This window comes from Suncus etruscus, chromosome 12 (assembly GCF_024139225.1).
Source record: "Suncus etruscus isolate mSunEtr1 chromosome 12, mSunEtr1.pri.cur, whole genome shotgun sequence".
In the NCBI taxonomy this organism is placed as follows: Eukaryota; Metazoa; Chordata; class Mammalia; order Eulipotyphla; family Soricidae; genus Suncus; species Suncus etruscus.
In genome coordinates this window covers 69,159,211-69,176,731 of record NC_064859.1, presented here as the reverse complement: position 1 = coordinate 69,176,731, position 17,521 = coordinate 69,159,211, and the positions used below count along the sequence as shown (strand labels likewise).

At 35.7% G+C, this 17,521-nt stretch overlaps 1 non-coding gene across 1 annotated transcript; it reads right to left on the bottom strand.

Annotated features, from left to right (window-relative positions):
- Nucleotides 1-9,809: 9,809 nt before the first annotated feature.
- Nucleotides 9,810-9,942, bottom strand: LOC126025435 (small nucleolar RNA SNORA51). Its single transcript, XR_007501439.1, has one exon. It is a non-coding gene; the product is annotated as a small nucleolar RNA SNORA51 (small nucleolar RNA).
- Nucleotides 9,943-17,521: the final 7,579 nt, after the last annotated feature.

Sequence of the window (17,521 nt, the reverse complement as noted above, 5' to 3'; positions counted from 1 at the left end):
TAACCTAAAGTGTTGAAAAGCAAACCTACTAGATGCTGAAGGATATATATATATAGTATATAAATGTATATAGTATATAGTGTATATATATATATATATATATATATATATATATATATAAAAAATTCTTTAAAAATTGTCTTTACAGGGCTGAAGTGGTGGTGCAAGCTTTAGGGCACTTGGATGCACTAACCTAGGACAGACTGCGGTTCGATCTCCCGGCATCCCATACGCTCCCCCAAACCTGGAGCGAATTCTGAGTGCATAGCCAGGAGTAATCCCTGAGTATCACCAGATGTGGTCCAAAAACCAAAAAGAAAAAAAAAGTTGTCTTTACATGTGTTTCTTTATTATCTATTATTAACTTATTTGGGTTAGAAAGATAATGCAAAGGGAAAGACACTTGCCTTGCACACAGCCACACAGCTGTGACCATGGATCTAGTATCTGAATCGCATGCTTCCCTGAGTATCATGAAGGGTCAGTCTTGGGCTCAGAATCAGAAATATACACTATACATAGATATGTATAATACAATGTCCCAACCATGAATAAAGTAAAACAAAAATTTTAAAGTAAGGGAAAGACAAAGAGATAGTACAGAGATTAAGATTTGTGCCCTGCATGTGACTAACTCATGTTCATTCCTGGTGCCATATATAGTCCTTTTAAAACAACCAGGAGTGACCCTGATCACAAGGGTAAATCGTGAGCACTGTCAGGTATAGAGTAAAAATAATAATTATTATTATCAATATAATAATAATAATAACGTATAATGTTATTGATAATACCCTTCAACAGATGAATGGCTAAAGAAACTATGGAACATGTACACTATAGAATATTATGCGGCTCTCAGGAGAGAAGAAGTCATGAAAATTTCCTATACATGAATGTATATGGAATCTATTACGCTGAGTGAAATAAATCAGAGAGAGAGAGAAAGATGCAAAATGGTCTCACTCATCTATGGGTTCTAAGAAAAATGAAAGACATTCTTGCAATAACTTTCAGACACAAAAGAAAAAAGAGCTGGAAGTTACAGCTCACCTCATGAAGCTCACCACAAACAGGGATGAGTTTAGTTAGAGAAATAACTACGTTTTGAACTATCCTAATAATGAAAATGTACGAGGGAACTAGAAAGCCTGTCTAGAGTACAGGCGGGGGTTGGGTGGGGAGGAGGGAGATTTGGGACATTGGTGATGGGAATGTTGCACTGGTGAAAGGGGGTGTTCTTTACATGGCTGAAACTCAAACACAATCATGTATGTAATCAAGGTTTTTAAATAAAATATATAAAAAATAACATAATGTATATATATATATTAAATAACCCTTAACCCAAGATTGTGTAAAACTTTCTTGGGCCAAAAGAGTCACAAATAAATAAAGTTTAAGAAACTCTAGATTCAGTATTCCAGAGTTCAAATAGAGAATTGTGTGTCAGTGTCAATGAATTATGGTTCCTATAAGTGTTGTTATAAAAAGACGAAAATAACTTCTTTCTGAAAAAAAAAAAAGCAAGGAGATGGTGAGGTCAGAGAGATATTTTTTAAAGATGAACAAATAATATTGGTTTTGTTTTCTGAATAGGATGTTTCTGTAAGACAAATTTTCAAGAGGGAGTTGCACATAAGTTAATAAGGTCAAGAAATTTTCAGGGAAAAGCTAAAGGTATAATAAAACTTTTTAATGATCATGAGTTTTAGAAGACAATCTGTTGAACTCTGGGAAATACAAGTTAAGGGTCACTAAAAAAAAATGGCTATGTGAGTGGTACAAAATGAAAATGTAGAAAAAGGGATGTGGCTCAAGTGGTATAGTACATCCAGTGCATGCCTGAGGCCCTGAATTTAATTTGTGATTCTCCAACACTTCTTAAAAAAAACATAAAAAATTGCCCAGGGCACCCAAGCATAGTTAGATGTGGCCCTAGAATTATATTTATAAGTCATCACTCTAAGTAATGTCAGTTTAAAGGAAAGGGAAAGACTTAAAAATATACAGCAAGAAAAGTTCAAAAACAGCATAATAGGAGTAATAGGAGTATTGTTCCTCACAAATGTGTTCAGGAGGTAGAAGAAAAGGGTGATGGTGTCCTTGGGAGAGGGAGGAGTTACACTGGTGATGGATGTTGAAATTATGTACATGAGAAGATTATTAATTGCATTATAAACCACACAATCTCAATTAATTTTTTAAGTCAATTAAAATGAAAATGTAGAGTCCTTGTTAAAATTCATGAAGTTTAGATGGCAATTTCAAATGAATAAACCAAACATTGACTTTGGCACAGGTTTCTAAATTAGAAATGCATGGATCACATTCCTCTTAACGAATAACCATGTAACCAGCCAATGATTCTGACTCTAATAAGAGATTTGCTTCTCTATGGTTTACAAGCAGGAGCAATTGGCACATCATGATGATTTTGAAGGACTCTGAGCAGATGGGGATATAGGAGAAAGACAACTGGTCAGGATATCTATCTGGACAAGCATTGGAACTTGCACCAACTCCAGCTGGTAGACCTTGAAATTTGGAAGGAGATGGGAATTCTCTGATCCTGGTGGCTTCCTCCATGATTAAAGTCTTCCTTCTTTTTTTTTTTTTTTCATGTTTCAGAAAGATGAAGTTACACAGGTGTGGCCTATAAGAGATTCATTTTTCTTCCTGTCTTGTTCCTATTTTTCCTACAGTAGAGTTTTAAAGGTAAATAACTGTATTGGACACATTTTCAGCTTTTACTATGCTTTTATTGTAGATCCTGAGTGGAACAGGTGAAATGCATTACTTTATTGAACAAATAAAAATGATGCTGCTCAGTTTTATGTTTCATCTTCTGTATAATACTGTAAAGTTCTTCACCCTAGAATCTTGGAGCATCTGCCACTGATGACCAAACACATGTTTTAACTTAAATGGGCTTTGAACTTAAACCTATCTGAACTTGACTCCAGACACTATCACTTAACCTCCTGTGTCCTACGTTACTAGGGAACTCAGTGACTTACTTCATCTCAGACCGGATCATCTGGGTTAAATTAAAATGTGACAATATGTGCAAAGTGCTTAGATTTTGTAGGTTCTTAAAATAATAATTATGATTAGATTTTGGTGGGCAACAGTGATGATTCTGTTGTAGCAGGAGATATCTTTCCTTCTCTATGATTATGGAATTCAATATGGCCCACCAGGAGGAGAAAATAAGTTCCTGTCCCCTCCCAGCCCCTTTCATAGGTATTAATCATGAAGAGCCAATGAGGATCTCTGTTATGATCCAAGTGCTTAGCTGTGGGATTATCAGTTATTTATCTTTTAAGCATTTGCTGCACCATGATTTGTATTTATTACATATTAACACCACTCACCCACTTAGAACCAATAATGAAAACAATTTATGTAAGTAATGAGAATAATTTATGTAACAAATGGCTAATTATTTGACATTTGTAGAAGAATTAAACATTCAGAAAATGAAATTCAATAATGTGTACATTTGATATCCAATTTATTATAAAATGTGGAAACCAGGGGCAATTTTAAATAAGATTAGTTGGTTGGTTACCATCAGAAATAGCTGAGAGCTCCTTTATTTTCTGCCAGCCAGTCATGAATTCTCCAGAGAGTGCCAGCTTTTGAAACTAGAAAATGCACAGGCTCTGTGGCAACATAACCAAAATAATGACTATTCTACTACAGTTTTTTTTTTTGTCCCTCATGAAAGAACCTACTTAAATTTTTTGAGTCCAAATTTATTCACACACCTATCTGATTTTAAGGTTGTTGTGAAGATTGCATGGGGTCATATTTATAAAGTACCAAGCACCTGGTCCATAGAAGGAATAAGATAAATGTGAATTCTCTTCTATCCAGAATATAAACTCCAAAACAAATCAAATGATGCTTTCTTTTTTCAGAGTATGAATACATACACAATTGGAGAGACAGATAGCAAGGGAAGGAAAGTGAGAAAAAAAATTAGAACCCTAGATCAAATTGCACATGAACAGTAGAAGAAGAGATGAAAAGAAAGGAGGATTATGCTGGAAGGAGTCTTCATAAAGAAAAGAATTAAAACAAATGCTGGTGTGTTTTTTCCTTGTTTAGATGTACCTTAGTATTATATGAATATAGATTCCAAATGTTTGTAAAGTTCTATTTTTTTTCTTAAGGAACTGAAGAATGATATGCAGGTAAAAAATACCTGCATATCTGATAGGATATCAACACCACTGGGGAAGGAATTGTTAATCATCATGCCAGTAGTATACTATCCTGCAACAAAATCTGTCCATCCACAAATCATCTGTTAAATTTCTCCCTGCTTCACTGGTCTTCCCTCTCATTGTGCTTCCTTGTACCTCTGCCCCATAAAGCTCAATAGATCCTTATTGTAATGCAAGATCTTTCATGATTTGATGAGATCCAAAGGAAGAGATGACAGAGAAGCAGGTTATAAAAAAGCACTATGCAGAGCAGTCTTCATAAAGAGGGCAAACAATGTCTTAATTAGAAACTGAATCATCCGTCTTCAAAGGGTTGCATCCAGTTCCAAAAGAAATGTCTAGAACAAGTCAATAAGAAGAAAAATTAACCAATGTAGATCAACTTACTGACTGAAAACTCTGGGGATTTTTTTTTTTTTTGCATAAGAACAGGCAGAATCCCTTTCCTTTTCAATAGGTCCAGCAACTGTCATATCAGCCTTCTCACCAATAAACAAATGGCCCAGCTCTGAAGCATGTGCAACATATAATTAATATCTCACAGTACTAATACACCAGTTAGTAAGACCACAGGACAATTGATGAAAAAGTTGTGGGCTTCTAAGTCCACCAAGCTCAATGAAAAAAAATAATAATACAGAAAGCTCAACTAACACCAACCAGCTCAGTAAATCCTCATTGACCATAGTAACACCATTGTGAGATTTAACAATTATCACAAACTGATTTTTATTATATGATTTTTATTATAATATAATTTTATTTTGATCATAGTGGCTTACATATTGTTGACAATAATATTTTAGGTACATATTTACATAAAATCAGGAGGGATTCCCATCCATCACCAAATTGTTCTCCCTACCCGTCCATTTTTGTCTTCCCTCCCATTTCTTCTTCCCTCACCCCCAGGGCGGCTAGAATATGTGGTCCCCTCTGTATCTAACCCACTACTTAGTAGTCTTGCACCTGTTTGGTCTTGAGGCCTCCCTTATTTCCCCCTCTAACTGGAGGCAAGACCAGCTATTTCAAGTTACGTGGTTTTGCCTGAAAAAGAAAAAAGTAATAAATTGGGGTAAGAGTCTAATACCCCGAAAATGGGCGGAATCCTTCTAGTGGCTCTCATCATCGATTTGGGAGGTGAAAAGAAAGAGAAGGTGAAACACTCCACCAGTACCAAAAGAAGTGTTAAATATATGGATCTATTTTTATAATATATTTATTTAAGCACCATGATTACAAATCTGATTGTATTTGGGTTTCAGTCATAAAAAAAAGATCCCACTTCTTCACCAGTGCAACATTTCCACCACCAATGTCTCCATTTCCCTCCTCCTCCACCCTCTGACTATATTTGAGATAGGCATTCTACTTCTCTCACTCATTAACATTGTCATGGTAGTTATTCATGTAGTTATTTCTCTAACTGCATTCACCACTCTTTGTGGTGAGCTGGTCCTTCAAACTCTCATCTCTATTGTCTCTGGGAATTATTACAATAATGTCTTTTATTTTCCTTAAAACCCACAGATGAGTAAGACTATTCTGTGTCTATCTCTCTCCCTCTTACTTATTTCATTCAGCATAATAGTTTCCATGTCCATCCATGTATAGGAAAGTTTCATGACTTCATCTCTACTGATGGCTGCATAATATTTCTTTGTGTCTATGTACCACAGTTTCTTTAGCTATTCATTTGTTAAAAGGCATTTCATCTGCCATTTTGTTGTAATAAACTATATGGAGTACATTTGGTTTATGCCTGCTGAGGGCAGTTTTAGGGAGTGGGTTAGAAACCAGGGATATCAGTGGAGTGGAATCACACTGGTGGTGGGATTTGTGTCAGAACACTGATTACTGAAACAAATATATTATAAACAGCTTTGTAAATCATGGTGTTTAATATAATAATAATGATAATAATAATAAAAGAAATGTTTAATGTTAGGAGCTAGAATTATTTATTTTAATTGATCAAGTTGCTTTGCTAAATGAACATTGAACCTGCTCTTCAGAGTTCTCAATAAATAAAGGACATAGCATAAACAAAAACATGCTCTATGGATAAAGAAAGAGAAAGGTAGAGCATGACATTGTGTCCTACTGTAAGGTAGGTGCCAGCTTTGCCTTAGAACAACTTATTTGCATATAACAGATTAGGATGGGTGTCACTGGACAAGGGAAACAGGTGTCTTTAAAGTCAGATTTGAATTTGAGTCTCCCATATCCGCAAGTTGGGTAACACAAACACAAACAAACCAAGACTTAACATATTCACAAAATCTTGGTTATTTTGTCAACATGTTCATGTTTATTAACCATAATAGTACCCCAAACTTACTGATAGCAGTTAGGGTTAAGGTTAGAGACTTTGAAATATATTTAGGCCATAAGGGTGACTCCTCCATTAAGGAGATTACAGAATGGCAGAAAGGAATCCAGAGAATTTCTTCATAGCTTTCTCCATCTAAGAATGTAACAGATCAGCTATGATCCATATTCATGATCTCACCAGCCATCTCTATGTGGCAGCATGTCTAGTACCTTTTAAACTCCTAATTACACTTACGTTTGGATTCACAAATAAAACCTTTGTCAAAGAGGTCTGTTCATGTTTCAAGCAGGATCATTATAAGATTAATGTGATAAAACCCTGGATTAAATCTTTTAGAGGCATTGTACTGATTGTTCACGGACCTGGGAAACTGAGTCTGAAGGGTAGGATGTCTAGAATCTAAATTTTGTCAAGTGATTAATTTTTTTTTTTTTTGCCTCTCTTTGGTGCCTGCACTGTCCTTAAGTGACAGCTTAAATTGTTGTTTCCAGGAACAATAAAAGAAAATGAGCCAAAAGGATTTCTCTAGAATCCCTCAGCAAACTCCTTTCCTCGTGGATTTTTCTGACCTGAAATGAGATATGTTTGTTTATTTATGGAAGGAATCCTCTTATCAGAGAGATTTTTTTCCCTCAATTAGCTGAGTTCTTCAATTTGCTAATTAGTCATTCCCAAATGACTGGCTTGGAATCACTGTGGTTGACTTAGACAGAAACACATGATCCTGGGGACAGTTTTGCGACTTCTTTATTAGTCACACAGTGGACAACCATGGGAGTGTATGCAGTTTGAGATCTTTTCAATGCCAAATGCAGTGACCCTATGCCAAAAGTGTAACCCAAACCATGTGTTCACTACAGAGTTGCCTCTAAGAGATTTAATGAAGAACTTTATCACACAAATCCTATAATGAGCCTGGCTGAAACATTAACAGACCTCTTTGATGAAGGTTTTATTTGTGAATCCAATCTTTAGTGTAATTAAGAATTATAGAGGAAGCACCTGGTACTGGTCATGCTGCTACACAGAGATAGGAAGCAAATTCATAGCATACAACTTTGCTCTTCACTGAGTCCTGACACTCAGGCTGAAATAATATACACAATGGTCCATAAAGTATATACATCAGGGCCCGGAGAGATAGCACAGCGGTGTTTGCCTTGCAAGCAGCCGATCCAGGACCAAAGGTGGTTGGTTCGAATCCCGGTGTCCCATATGGTCCCCCGTGCCTGCCAGGAGCTATTTCTGAGCAGACAGCCAGGAGTAACCCCTGAGCACAGCCGGGTGTGGCCCAAAAATCAAAAACAAAAACAAAACAAAAAAAAAAAGTATATACATCAGTGTTGTGTATGTAAATATTTTTGAGATTATTATGTTACTGACCCTACCCTGATCCGGTGATTGTGCCCTACCCTAGGGTGTGACCTGGCATTCTGCCCCCACTCTAGGGTGGTACCTGATTCTGCTTCCACCATTGGGTGTTATCTGATCCCACCATTGGGTGGTACCTGATTCTGGGGGATAAAAACAAGGGTCTGTGGAAGAAGAGGTGGTGGTTGGCTGGAACTGAGGCTGAGACCTTGGGCTTCAGTCTTGTCCACCTTAGAATAAAGCTAATATTTCCACAAGCCTGACTGTCTGCAAGCTGTTTTCCCGCCATTTCAGCTCAGAACCGTTGGCTGGACAGGGTGGCTAACGTGTGCTCCAAGGGAGGGGAAAGACCTCATCCTCCATCCCTCCATCAGTCAATCTCTTCAGGGGCTGACTTGCAACACATCAGTGTTTTCCATATTAGGCTCAAAGTCATGAAAGAATGGTTCTTCCTTTCTATAGCTGCACTTTTATACTCCCAGAGTGCAACATGTGAACTGCATAATCATATGGAGAGCTAGATGATCTTTTTGAGGCCACACTAGTCCTGAGACAGGAAAATTTCTCCCCAGGTCATCTGGTAAAGTCAGGCTCAAGGAAGGAGGTTGGGGGAGTCTTGTAGTTTGCTTTCTTCTTTCTTTTATTAATAGTTTCATAGATTAATCACTGATATGAGCACTGACTCAGGACACTGTGCATTTGTGTGGCTGGCTTTTGTTCTAAAATGATTGCTAAATCCTTGGAAGAGGAGAAATGTTTTTATTTTTAGGTAAAACTCTTACCAAATTAAAGATCAGTGATGATGTATAAATCATTAGTGAATCATGTGGCCACAAAAGTCTAAATGTTGCTATGTCTTATGTGCAATTCCAAGAAAGGGTCATAGTCATGCAGTGTTGATTAAAATTATAAAATATAAAGTCTAAAGTCCACGTGTTGGGTTAGGCCACACCAGGCACCATGCCTATCACTCCTTCTACCAGCAGGTATGAAGATGCAGGATAACAACAGAGAAATAATTCACAAGCAGTCAAAGTTTCATTGGAATTGGTTCACTTTTATGTCAAGGCCCTATCCACCAGATGCAGCCTCTGCGCTATGTTTACCTAACTCCTGCCTTTCTTTTAGGATCTCTATCTCCCTTGCTGTTGCTCCTCTCCTTTCCCCAGAAAACACCTTTTATTCTTTATTTAAAATAGCCTGCCATAAGTGGCCCGAGAGATAGCCTGGAGGTAAGGCGCTTGCTTTTCCTGCAGAAGGTCATTGGTTCAAATCCCAGCATCCCATATTGTTCCCTGTGCCTGCCTGGAGTGATTTCTGAGCTTAGAGCCAGGAGTAACCCCTGAGCCTGCGGGGTGTGACCCAAAAACCAGAAGAAAAATAAATAACCTGTCATATGTCAGATGTGGGCAGGTCTGACCATCTGGGTAGATTTAACACCTCAAAAAAAAGCTGAGGGAAGGGATACCTTAAAACACAGGACCATTTTCAAATTCAAGTGTGTAACCTGTCCCCCTTTTACCTAAATTTTCTTTTGAGATGTTAATCCCACCTATATGATCAGGCTCACCCACACCTGGGATAAGGAGTACTATTTTAAATAAAGAATAAAAAATGTCTGGCTGGGAGGAGACAAAAAGGCAGAGAGAGAGGGAAAGCAGAAATCTAAGCAGAGAAACACATGTGAGGAAAAGCATATATTGGGCAGGGCCATGGAATAAAAGCAAGCTGACTCAGTGAAACTTTAAGTGACAGCTTGTGAGTTATTTCTTCGCCATTACCCTGCGTCTTCAAAACTGACAGCCAAAGGGGCTAGAGGCACTGTGCTGGGGGAGGCCTCACCCAACACATGGATCGCTTTAATTTTTTTTTGTCCCCCAATTCACAATACAGACCAGGCAAAGGGCCTGGGTTGAGGTGTATATGGGGTGCATTTACTGTGCCTCCTCTTTCTATACAGTCAGTGTAAAGAACATAGCCTGTGGTAAGAAATGGGAGGCCTTATCTTTTCTTTTCTCTTTTTTTATTTTTTAATATATATATAAAATTCTTCCCCAGTGCAACATTCCCATGACCAATATCCCAAGTGTCTTTCCTCTTCACTCCACACTGACTTGTACCCTAGACAGGCTTTCTACTTCCCTCATTCAGTCACATTTTGTTATGATAGTTCTCAGTGTAATTATTTCTGTGACTGCACTAAATGATTCCTGTGGTGAGCTTTATGTCAGGAGCTGGACCCTCCAGTCCTCCTCTATTTTGTCTCTGAGAATCATTACACAAATGTTTTTTATTTTTCTCAAAACCCATAGATAGGGGTTTTGAGACAAATTTGAGGATCTCTTTATTTTTATGTTAATCAGCATTCATGTATGGGCTACAATCTTCACATGGAGCCTCTGTAAATTGAACCCATGAACAACATATTTAAAGTATTTTGAATCTTCATATGTCGTTCTGACCATCAGTGGTATGCATACCAGAGGGAATATAGCTGGTTACCTGAGATATGTTTTAACCGCACACAGTTCCAGTTTTTAGCATTTCTTATTACTTTTTTGATTTCTCAAATACTTTGCTCTAAGCAAGCTTCATTGTGGTCCACAAATTTATATACTGAATCCTAAACACCTAATAATTCAGAAAGTCACCAATTTTGATAAAGGATTCTTGCAGATGTAATTTGTTAAGGCAAAATATGCACTATTAAGTAAATCTTAATAAATTTGTTTCATTTGAATAAACCTGAGAAGTATTCTACAAAGGTGAGTTTGCCATGGTAAGGTAAAAACAGAATAGAATAAAATGGGTGTAGCACTGGTACAAGGATAAAAAACAGAATCAGAAATGAAAATGCTTAAAAGATTTAAATATAAAATTCAGTAATACAGGATTAGGGTAGTATCCAATATAACTGATGTTTTAATAAAAAGAACGAAGACAGGCATATGACTCAAGAAGGTCATGAAATAACAGATGTGTAACTAAGTAAGAACTGCCTGCAGCCATCAGAAAGAAGCTGGGAGAGAGACCACAGCCCTTCAGACACTTGCATTTTAGATTTCTGGTTTTAAGAACCATAAAATGCTGTTGTTTGAAATTACCTGGAGTGGGTATTCTAAACACAATTACTAAGAAACTCATGTACTTAGAAGCTGTCATAGTATCGACCTTAGTCCTTGAACTACTTCCTACACACGTGCAAGTGCTGCTCATCTACAAAAACATCTCTGTCCACTTCAGACTCTCTTCTCCAAGAATTTCTTCAGAATCTCTCTCTGGTCTCCATTACAATTAGTATCCAAGACCTTTGTCCCTTGCACTTATGACTTTCCTTCCTCAACTTCTTGTTATCTTCCTTGATTTCTTTCCCACTTTTATCTTTCTCATTCATATACTCTAGAACCAAAAATGATCAGGTTATCACTCTTCTACTACATTTCATTCACTCACCGCATTATTCTATATACCACAAATAAGTGAGATAACATATCTATGTTTGTCCTTTCTCTGGATTCATTCAACATTATACCTTCCAATTCCATTCAAGTTGCATCAATTTTCAGGGGCCAAGTACATCACTTATGCAGAAGAATATAGTTATGTATATCTATATAGCCAAATCACAGAATCAACAACACTAAATTCAGGAGATTCAAACCACAATAGCAAAACTTAAAAATGTGCCCTTAAAGTAGACAGTTTGGGTAGGGGTTGAAAAATATTAGGAGAGAGTTGTTTGGAGGAAACTGGAGACACTGGTAGAGGAAAATTGACACTGGTAGTGGGTTTGGTCCTGGAACATAGTATACATAAAACTCAACTATGAATTGTCTTGTAAATCATGGTGTCTTAAAAAAGAAAATTTTAAATCCTATAACCATAACTATATTTTTGCAACTTTCTACTTAATGTGAAGATTTCTTTCTAACTTTACTGAAAGCCATGGACTAGAATCTTTGTTTATTTCTCTCTCTTATGGAATCTAGATAGCACATATAAAGTAAGCACTCAAGGAGTATTTGTTTAATACTGTTTCAATTCATAAGTGTTATAAATCTGAAAAGTGGCTCTCCAGTGCAGTATTTCCTCTCTGTTGTCTCCCTCTTCCTCATGTTACAGTCAGAAGGCAATTCAAGCCTCAAAAGCTGTATGCCTGAGGAAAGTGTTATCACTAAGTGTGGCTGATTAAATACTATGCAACATGCAGTGATAATTATTTCCTCCTCTTTCTGTTCTGCTAATTCATTTTTCTATTTATTTATGGAATTGTTGACTTTAATAGTCATTTTGTCTTTCATTAATATATGTTTAACATTGCTCACTTAATTTTCCTGTCTCCAGAAAAAAATATTGCTATCTTTGAAGCATAATTAAAAAGGCAATTCATATTCAAGAACAACCTGAAGTTTTTCTTTATAGCAAATGGAACAAAAATCTCTACTTTGGCCCTGGAGCAAATCTCAGTTATTGTCAATCATGGATGAACACCATGGTCTGAATCATCGATGTCCACAGGACATCCAATATCTGGGACTTCTTTTTTTGCCAGTATCATGTTTGTTGCAGATCTGCCTACAAAATGTCATGCCACAGTGTACTGTCTGATGACATTATGAGGCTACTCTAAAATTAAAAAGAAAGAAAGAAAAATATCAAGCTAATAACTATTGTTTATAAATAAATTATTACATTTATACTTTATATATAACAATGCTAATTATTTTGAAAAATGCCTAAAATAATTTACTTATAGTTAAAATATGAATTAATCATAGTAAAACCATAGCATAATAGAAACATACTAAATTATTATGCATTTAAAATTTCCAGTGAATGGCTTAAACTTCCTAGACTATCCTTTAAAAATAGATTAATTTTAGAACTGTTTTAGTGAACAGAATAGTTAATAGAAATAGAGTTCTCATATGAACTTTGTATTTCAACAGTGGGACATTTATGTAATGTTAAATATTTCATAATCACCCAAAGTACATTGTTTGTATAATGTGGTACAGCCTATACATTTTATATCATATGAATCATTAAAGTAGCATAAAAGAAACTTTTACTGCTCTCAAAATCTATGTTTTAGCCATTTACCATTCCAACTATATCTAACCTTTAGTAAGTACTGAACTTTTTCACAGATGTCCTGGTTCAATCTTTTCTAGAATGTTTTATTGTTATAATCATACTGTGTGCAGTACTTTAAAATGGACTTCTTTAAGTTTGTCATATTAATTTAAGTTCTAATTCTCTTCTTCTTCTTCTTCTTCTTCTTCTTCTTCTTCTTCTTCTTCTTCTTCTTCTTCTTCTTCTTCTTCTTCTTCTTCTTCTTCTTCTTCTTCTTCTTCGGGGCGCACACCCAGTGATGCTCAGGGGCTACTCTTGGCCATGTGTTCAGAAATCACCCCTATCTTGGGGGACCATATGGGACACCTGGAGATTGAACCGTGTTCTGTCCTAGGTTAGCCACATGCAAGGCCAATGCCCTACCACTAGTGCCACCGCCTCGGCCCCATCTAATCCTTTTCTTTATGTGATTTTATAATAAAATCTCATTGTCCATATAAACCATATTTATTTATTCTTACCAAAAAAGGTAATATTGTTGCCTCTAAGTTTGTCAATTATGAATAAATGTCTATGTGCAATTTTTGTGTGAACATGTTTTTTTTCCTTCTTTTATTTAAATTTTATTGAAACCATTGTGATTTACAATATCTTTTTTTTATTTTTATTTTGATCATAGTGGCTTACATATCTTTCACATTAGTATTTTAGGTACATATTAACATTGAATCAGGAAAATACCCACCACCAAATTTGTCCTCCCCCCTTCCCTGTTCCCTTTCTGCAACCCATATCCCCACCATCACCCCCGCCCCCCCCCCCGGCTCCTAGAGTAGCTGGTCCCCTCTTTGTCTAGCTTACTATCAGTGATCATACATCTGTTTGGTCCTGGTGCCCTTCCTTGTTTTTCCCTCTATTTGAGAGGCTAAGCTAGATAAATTGAGTTATGTGGTTTTGTTTGAGGGAAAGAAAAGCAATAGAATAGGATAAAGATTAAGCAAAAACAAAAATAATAAAAATATGCTGAAAATGGGCGGAGTCCTTCTAGTGGCTATCAGTCTCAGTTTGAGAAAGGACTTGAAAAAGGTAATTGAAACACCATAACAATACAAAAATAAATGTCAAATTAAATATCCAGTGAGCACTACAGCAACAAAGAGAAACACCACACAATAGTCCTGGTTCTGAATTCAAATCATGCTGGAGTGCAAAAAGAAAGAGAAAGACAAGATAAAATAATATAAAATAAAAAAGGAGACATCAACTATAATATCTACACCAAAATAAGGACGTCAAAAAAAAAAAAAAAAAAACCACGATCAGGGGCCCGGAGAGATAGCACAGCGGTGTTTGCCTTGCAAGCAGCCGATCCAGGACCAAAGGTGGTTGGTTCGAATCCCGGTGTCCCATATGGTCCCTCGTGCCTGCCAGGAGCTATTTCTGAGCAGACAGCCAGGAGTAACCCCTGAGCACCTCCGGGTGTGGCCCAAAAACCCCAAAAAAAAAAAATCAATCAATGAATAAATATATATGTAGAAAAATGATTATTTTGTGCTTTCTTTCCCTTTTTTTTTCTTTTCCCCCCTGCATAGGCACATTAACTATTGGAAATATTATAGAGGGAATTTCCTTGGCCTAGGAGATACAAGGTTTCTCCATCCCTGAAGTATACTGTGTTGATATCAATAACTTAAAACATCTGGTTACATCCATATGGACAGTTAATTTATAAAGAAGTATCTTATATAAAATAAAACAAAGAAAATCTCTCCAACAAATGGTGCAAGAAAACTGGATAGTCACATGAAAAATATGAAATATAAGAAATGATATATAAAAAATCATACTATTCACAAAACAAAGCTCAAAGTAGATTAACGAACTCAAGATTAGAACAGAATCCATAAAATGCACCAAGAAAGAACATTGGCAGAACTCTCCAAGAAATTGACTGCAGAAGTTTCTTCAGTCAAAAGACCACAGACTCAAAGACAAGAACAAAAATAAATTAATGAGATTATGGATTCATATTAAATTAAAAATTCTCTGCACAGCATAAGAAATTCAGGATATTGAGTCAATGAAATAAGATGTATTAAGCATTTATAGTGTAAATTGTATCATACCAGCTCTTATAAGATTATAAAATAATCATGATTTTATAAGTAGTCCTTATAACAAGATAATTACAAAGAATTATCATGGTAATATATATAGCAATAGCAACATATATAATATAAAGTGCTAATAAAATTAATTACTTAATATTGATAATGTAAGAAAATTCCCTAGAGAATGTTTATGCGTGTTTAAATACAAACTTAATAAATTGGGAAGAAATTGAGAAAAACTTTATCAAAGCAAAAATAGTATTTCTGATTCTTATCAGTGATATAGAAGACTGATGTGTACAGTATAAAATGTATATTATTGAACTTAACATAGACAACAAGTTTTCAGCAACTAAACAGTAGAAAGAGCAGAACTGTTATTTTTTTTTTTTTAAGAAAAAGGTTTGGTTTAATATGTTCACCTCGATTCCCAAACCCATCACAGCACAAGAAAAGGTTAAAGGAAAGGTCATCACAGTTAGCTGAGGAAGTGGAATTCAGGCATCAATTCCTGTGTATATTACAAAACACTAATGTCTATAAAATGGAACTGTGTTTGATAATAAATATAAAATATAGTAAAAGATATATGAAAAAAAAAACTTGTTTGCAAAATTCAGAGTAGCACCTAAACCAGGAAGCTCAGCAAACCTCTACAAGGGTAAATACACACACATCTACTCATTAAAGACAAAGGTGAAGATAAAAACCTAAAATATAACAAAAGAAAATTATGTGTTTATAATGAGGAGCAATGTGAATTAGTCAGAAGAAATGAAATTAAAATCACTGAAAGAAATAGGGAGAAATATAGTCAAGTCAGAATTATTTACCCAACAAAATTATCCTTCAAAAGTTAGTAAAATAAATAACTTTTAAAATAAAAGTTAGCCTAGAATGTTGATATAATAACAGTTGAACTTGGACACACCCCTTGGATATTCCCACTGTAATGACAGCTGTAGCAGGCTTCAGAGTCCTGGAGAAATAAAAAGTATACTTGGTTTCCTTTTCTCTCTCTCTCATTTCCAGATGGACCGACAGTCAGTTGCTACATGTTGATGTCCCTGGTTGAGCACAAGGCCCCATCTGGCAGCTGGGCTCCACAGGCCCCTGTGAACCTTGCAGCACCAAGCCCTGGCATCCTTGGGCCTCTGCAGCATGCAGCCCTGACAGCCTTGCTGCAGCTGAGCAGCAGCCGCGCAGCTGGCGGACTTGCTGCTTACCTCAGGAACCTTTTGGATAATGGTGAATTTTTACAAAACTAGAGAATTAGTTACCTGCATTAAGATAATTGTTTTATTTTAAATTGAATAAAAATAACATCAGGTAGACACATTAAGGATATCAGATATGAAGATTATATAATTAAATATTACAGTTTTATTTTTTTCTTATTTTAAACATATTATTAATTTTAATCTTATTTTGTAATTTAAAGCAAAACAGCTCATATAACTTTGTCATTTGCATTTTATTTTGTTCTTTTTTTTGTTTGGCTCTGTGCTCTGGCTTACTCCTGGCTTTGCACTCAGGTTACTGCTAGACAGGGATCAAATGGACACTGAAGATTGAACCTAGATTGACAGCATGCAAGACAAACATCCTAACCCACTGTACTAGCATTTTGTAAAATATGTATAATATGTAGTCAATAGACCTTTGGCATTTAAGTGATACTTTATAAATTTCTTCAACTTACCATTCAGTGGTTTTGTATATGTGCTAAGTGAAGAAAATGACTAGAGATTAATATTGAATTTCTTAGAACACCACAATTTCATCATAAGAATTTGTGGTAGTGTTATATATAACTATATATATACATCTATATAATTAATTGGTTAAAATATAAACATTTTGGGGCCAGAGTGGTGTCACAAGCGATAGGGCATTTGTCTTGCATGTGCTAGCCTAGTATGGACTGCAGATCAATCCCTGGCATCCCATGTGGTCCCCCAAGCCAGGAGCAATTTCTGAGCAATAGCCAGGAGTAACCCCTGAGCATCACCCGGTGTGGCCCCAAAACTAAAATATATAGATATATATAAATATACCTATGTCTGCTTAAAATATAGTTTTAGATAGCATTAAAATAATAATAAATAACATTAATTAATAAGTGGTCCATATTATATATAAATATATATCCAAATCAAAAGAATTAAAAGTAGATAGAAAGCAAATTAGGTGAAAAGACAATATAGATATTAGATAATATTAAACTGAACACCTTCAAAGTGAAGGGAGAAAATTAAAAACAAATCGGTGTTGAGAAAGACAAATATTTCTCAATATTAAAGTTCCTAATAGCAAAGCTTAAAAGTATCTGTAACAATATGTGCTAGAATTGAGAGAAACTCAAGTTATAAAAAATTTTTTACTGTGTTTTG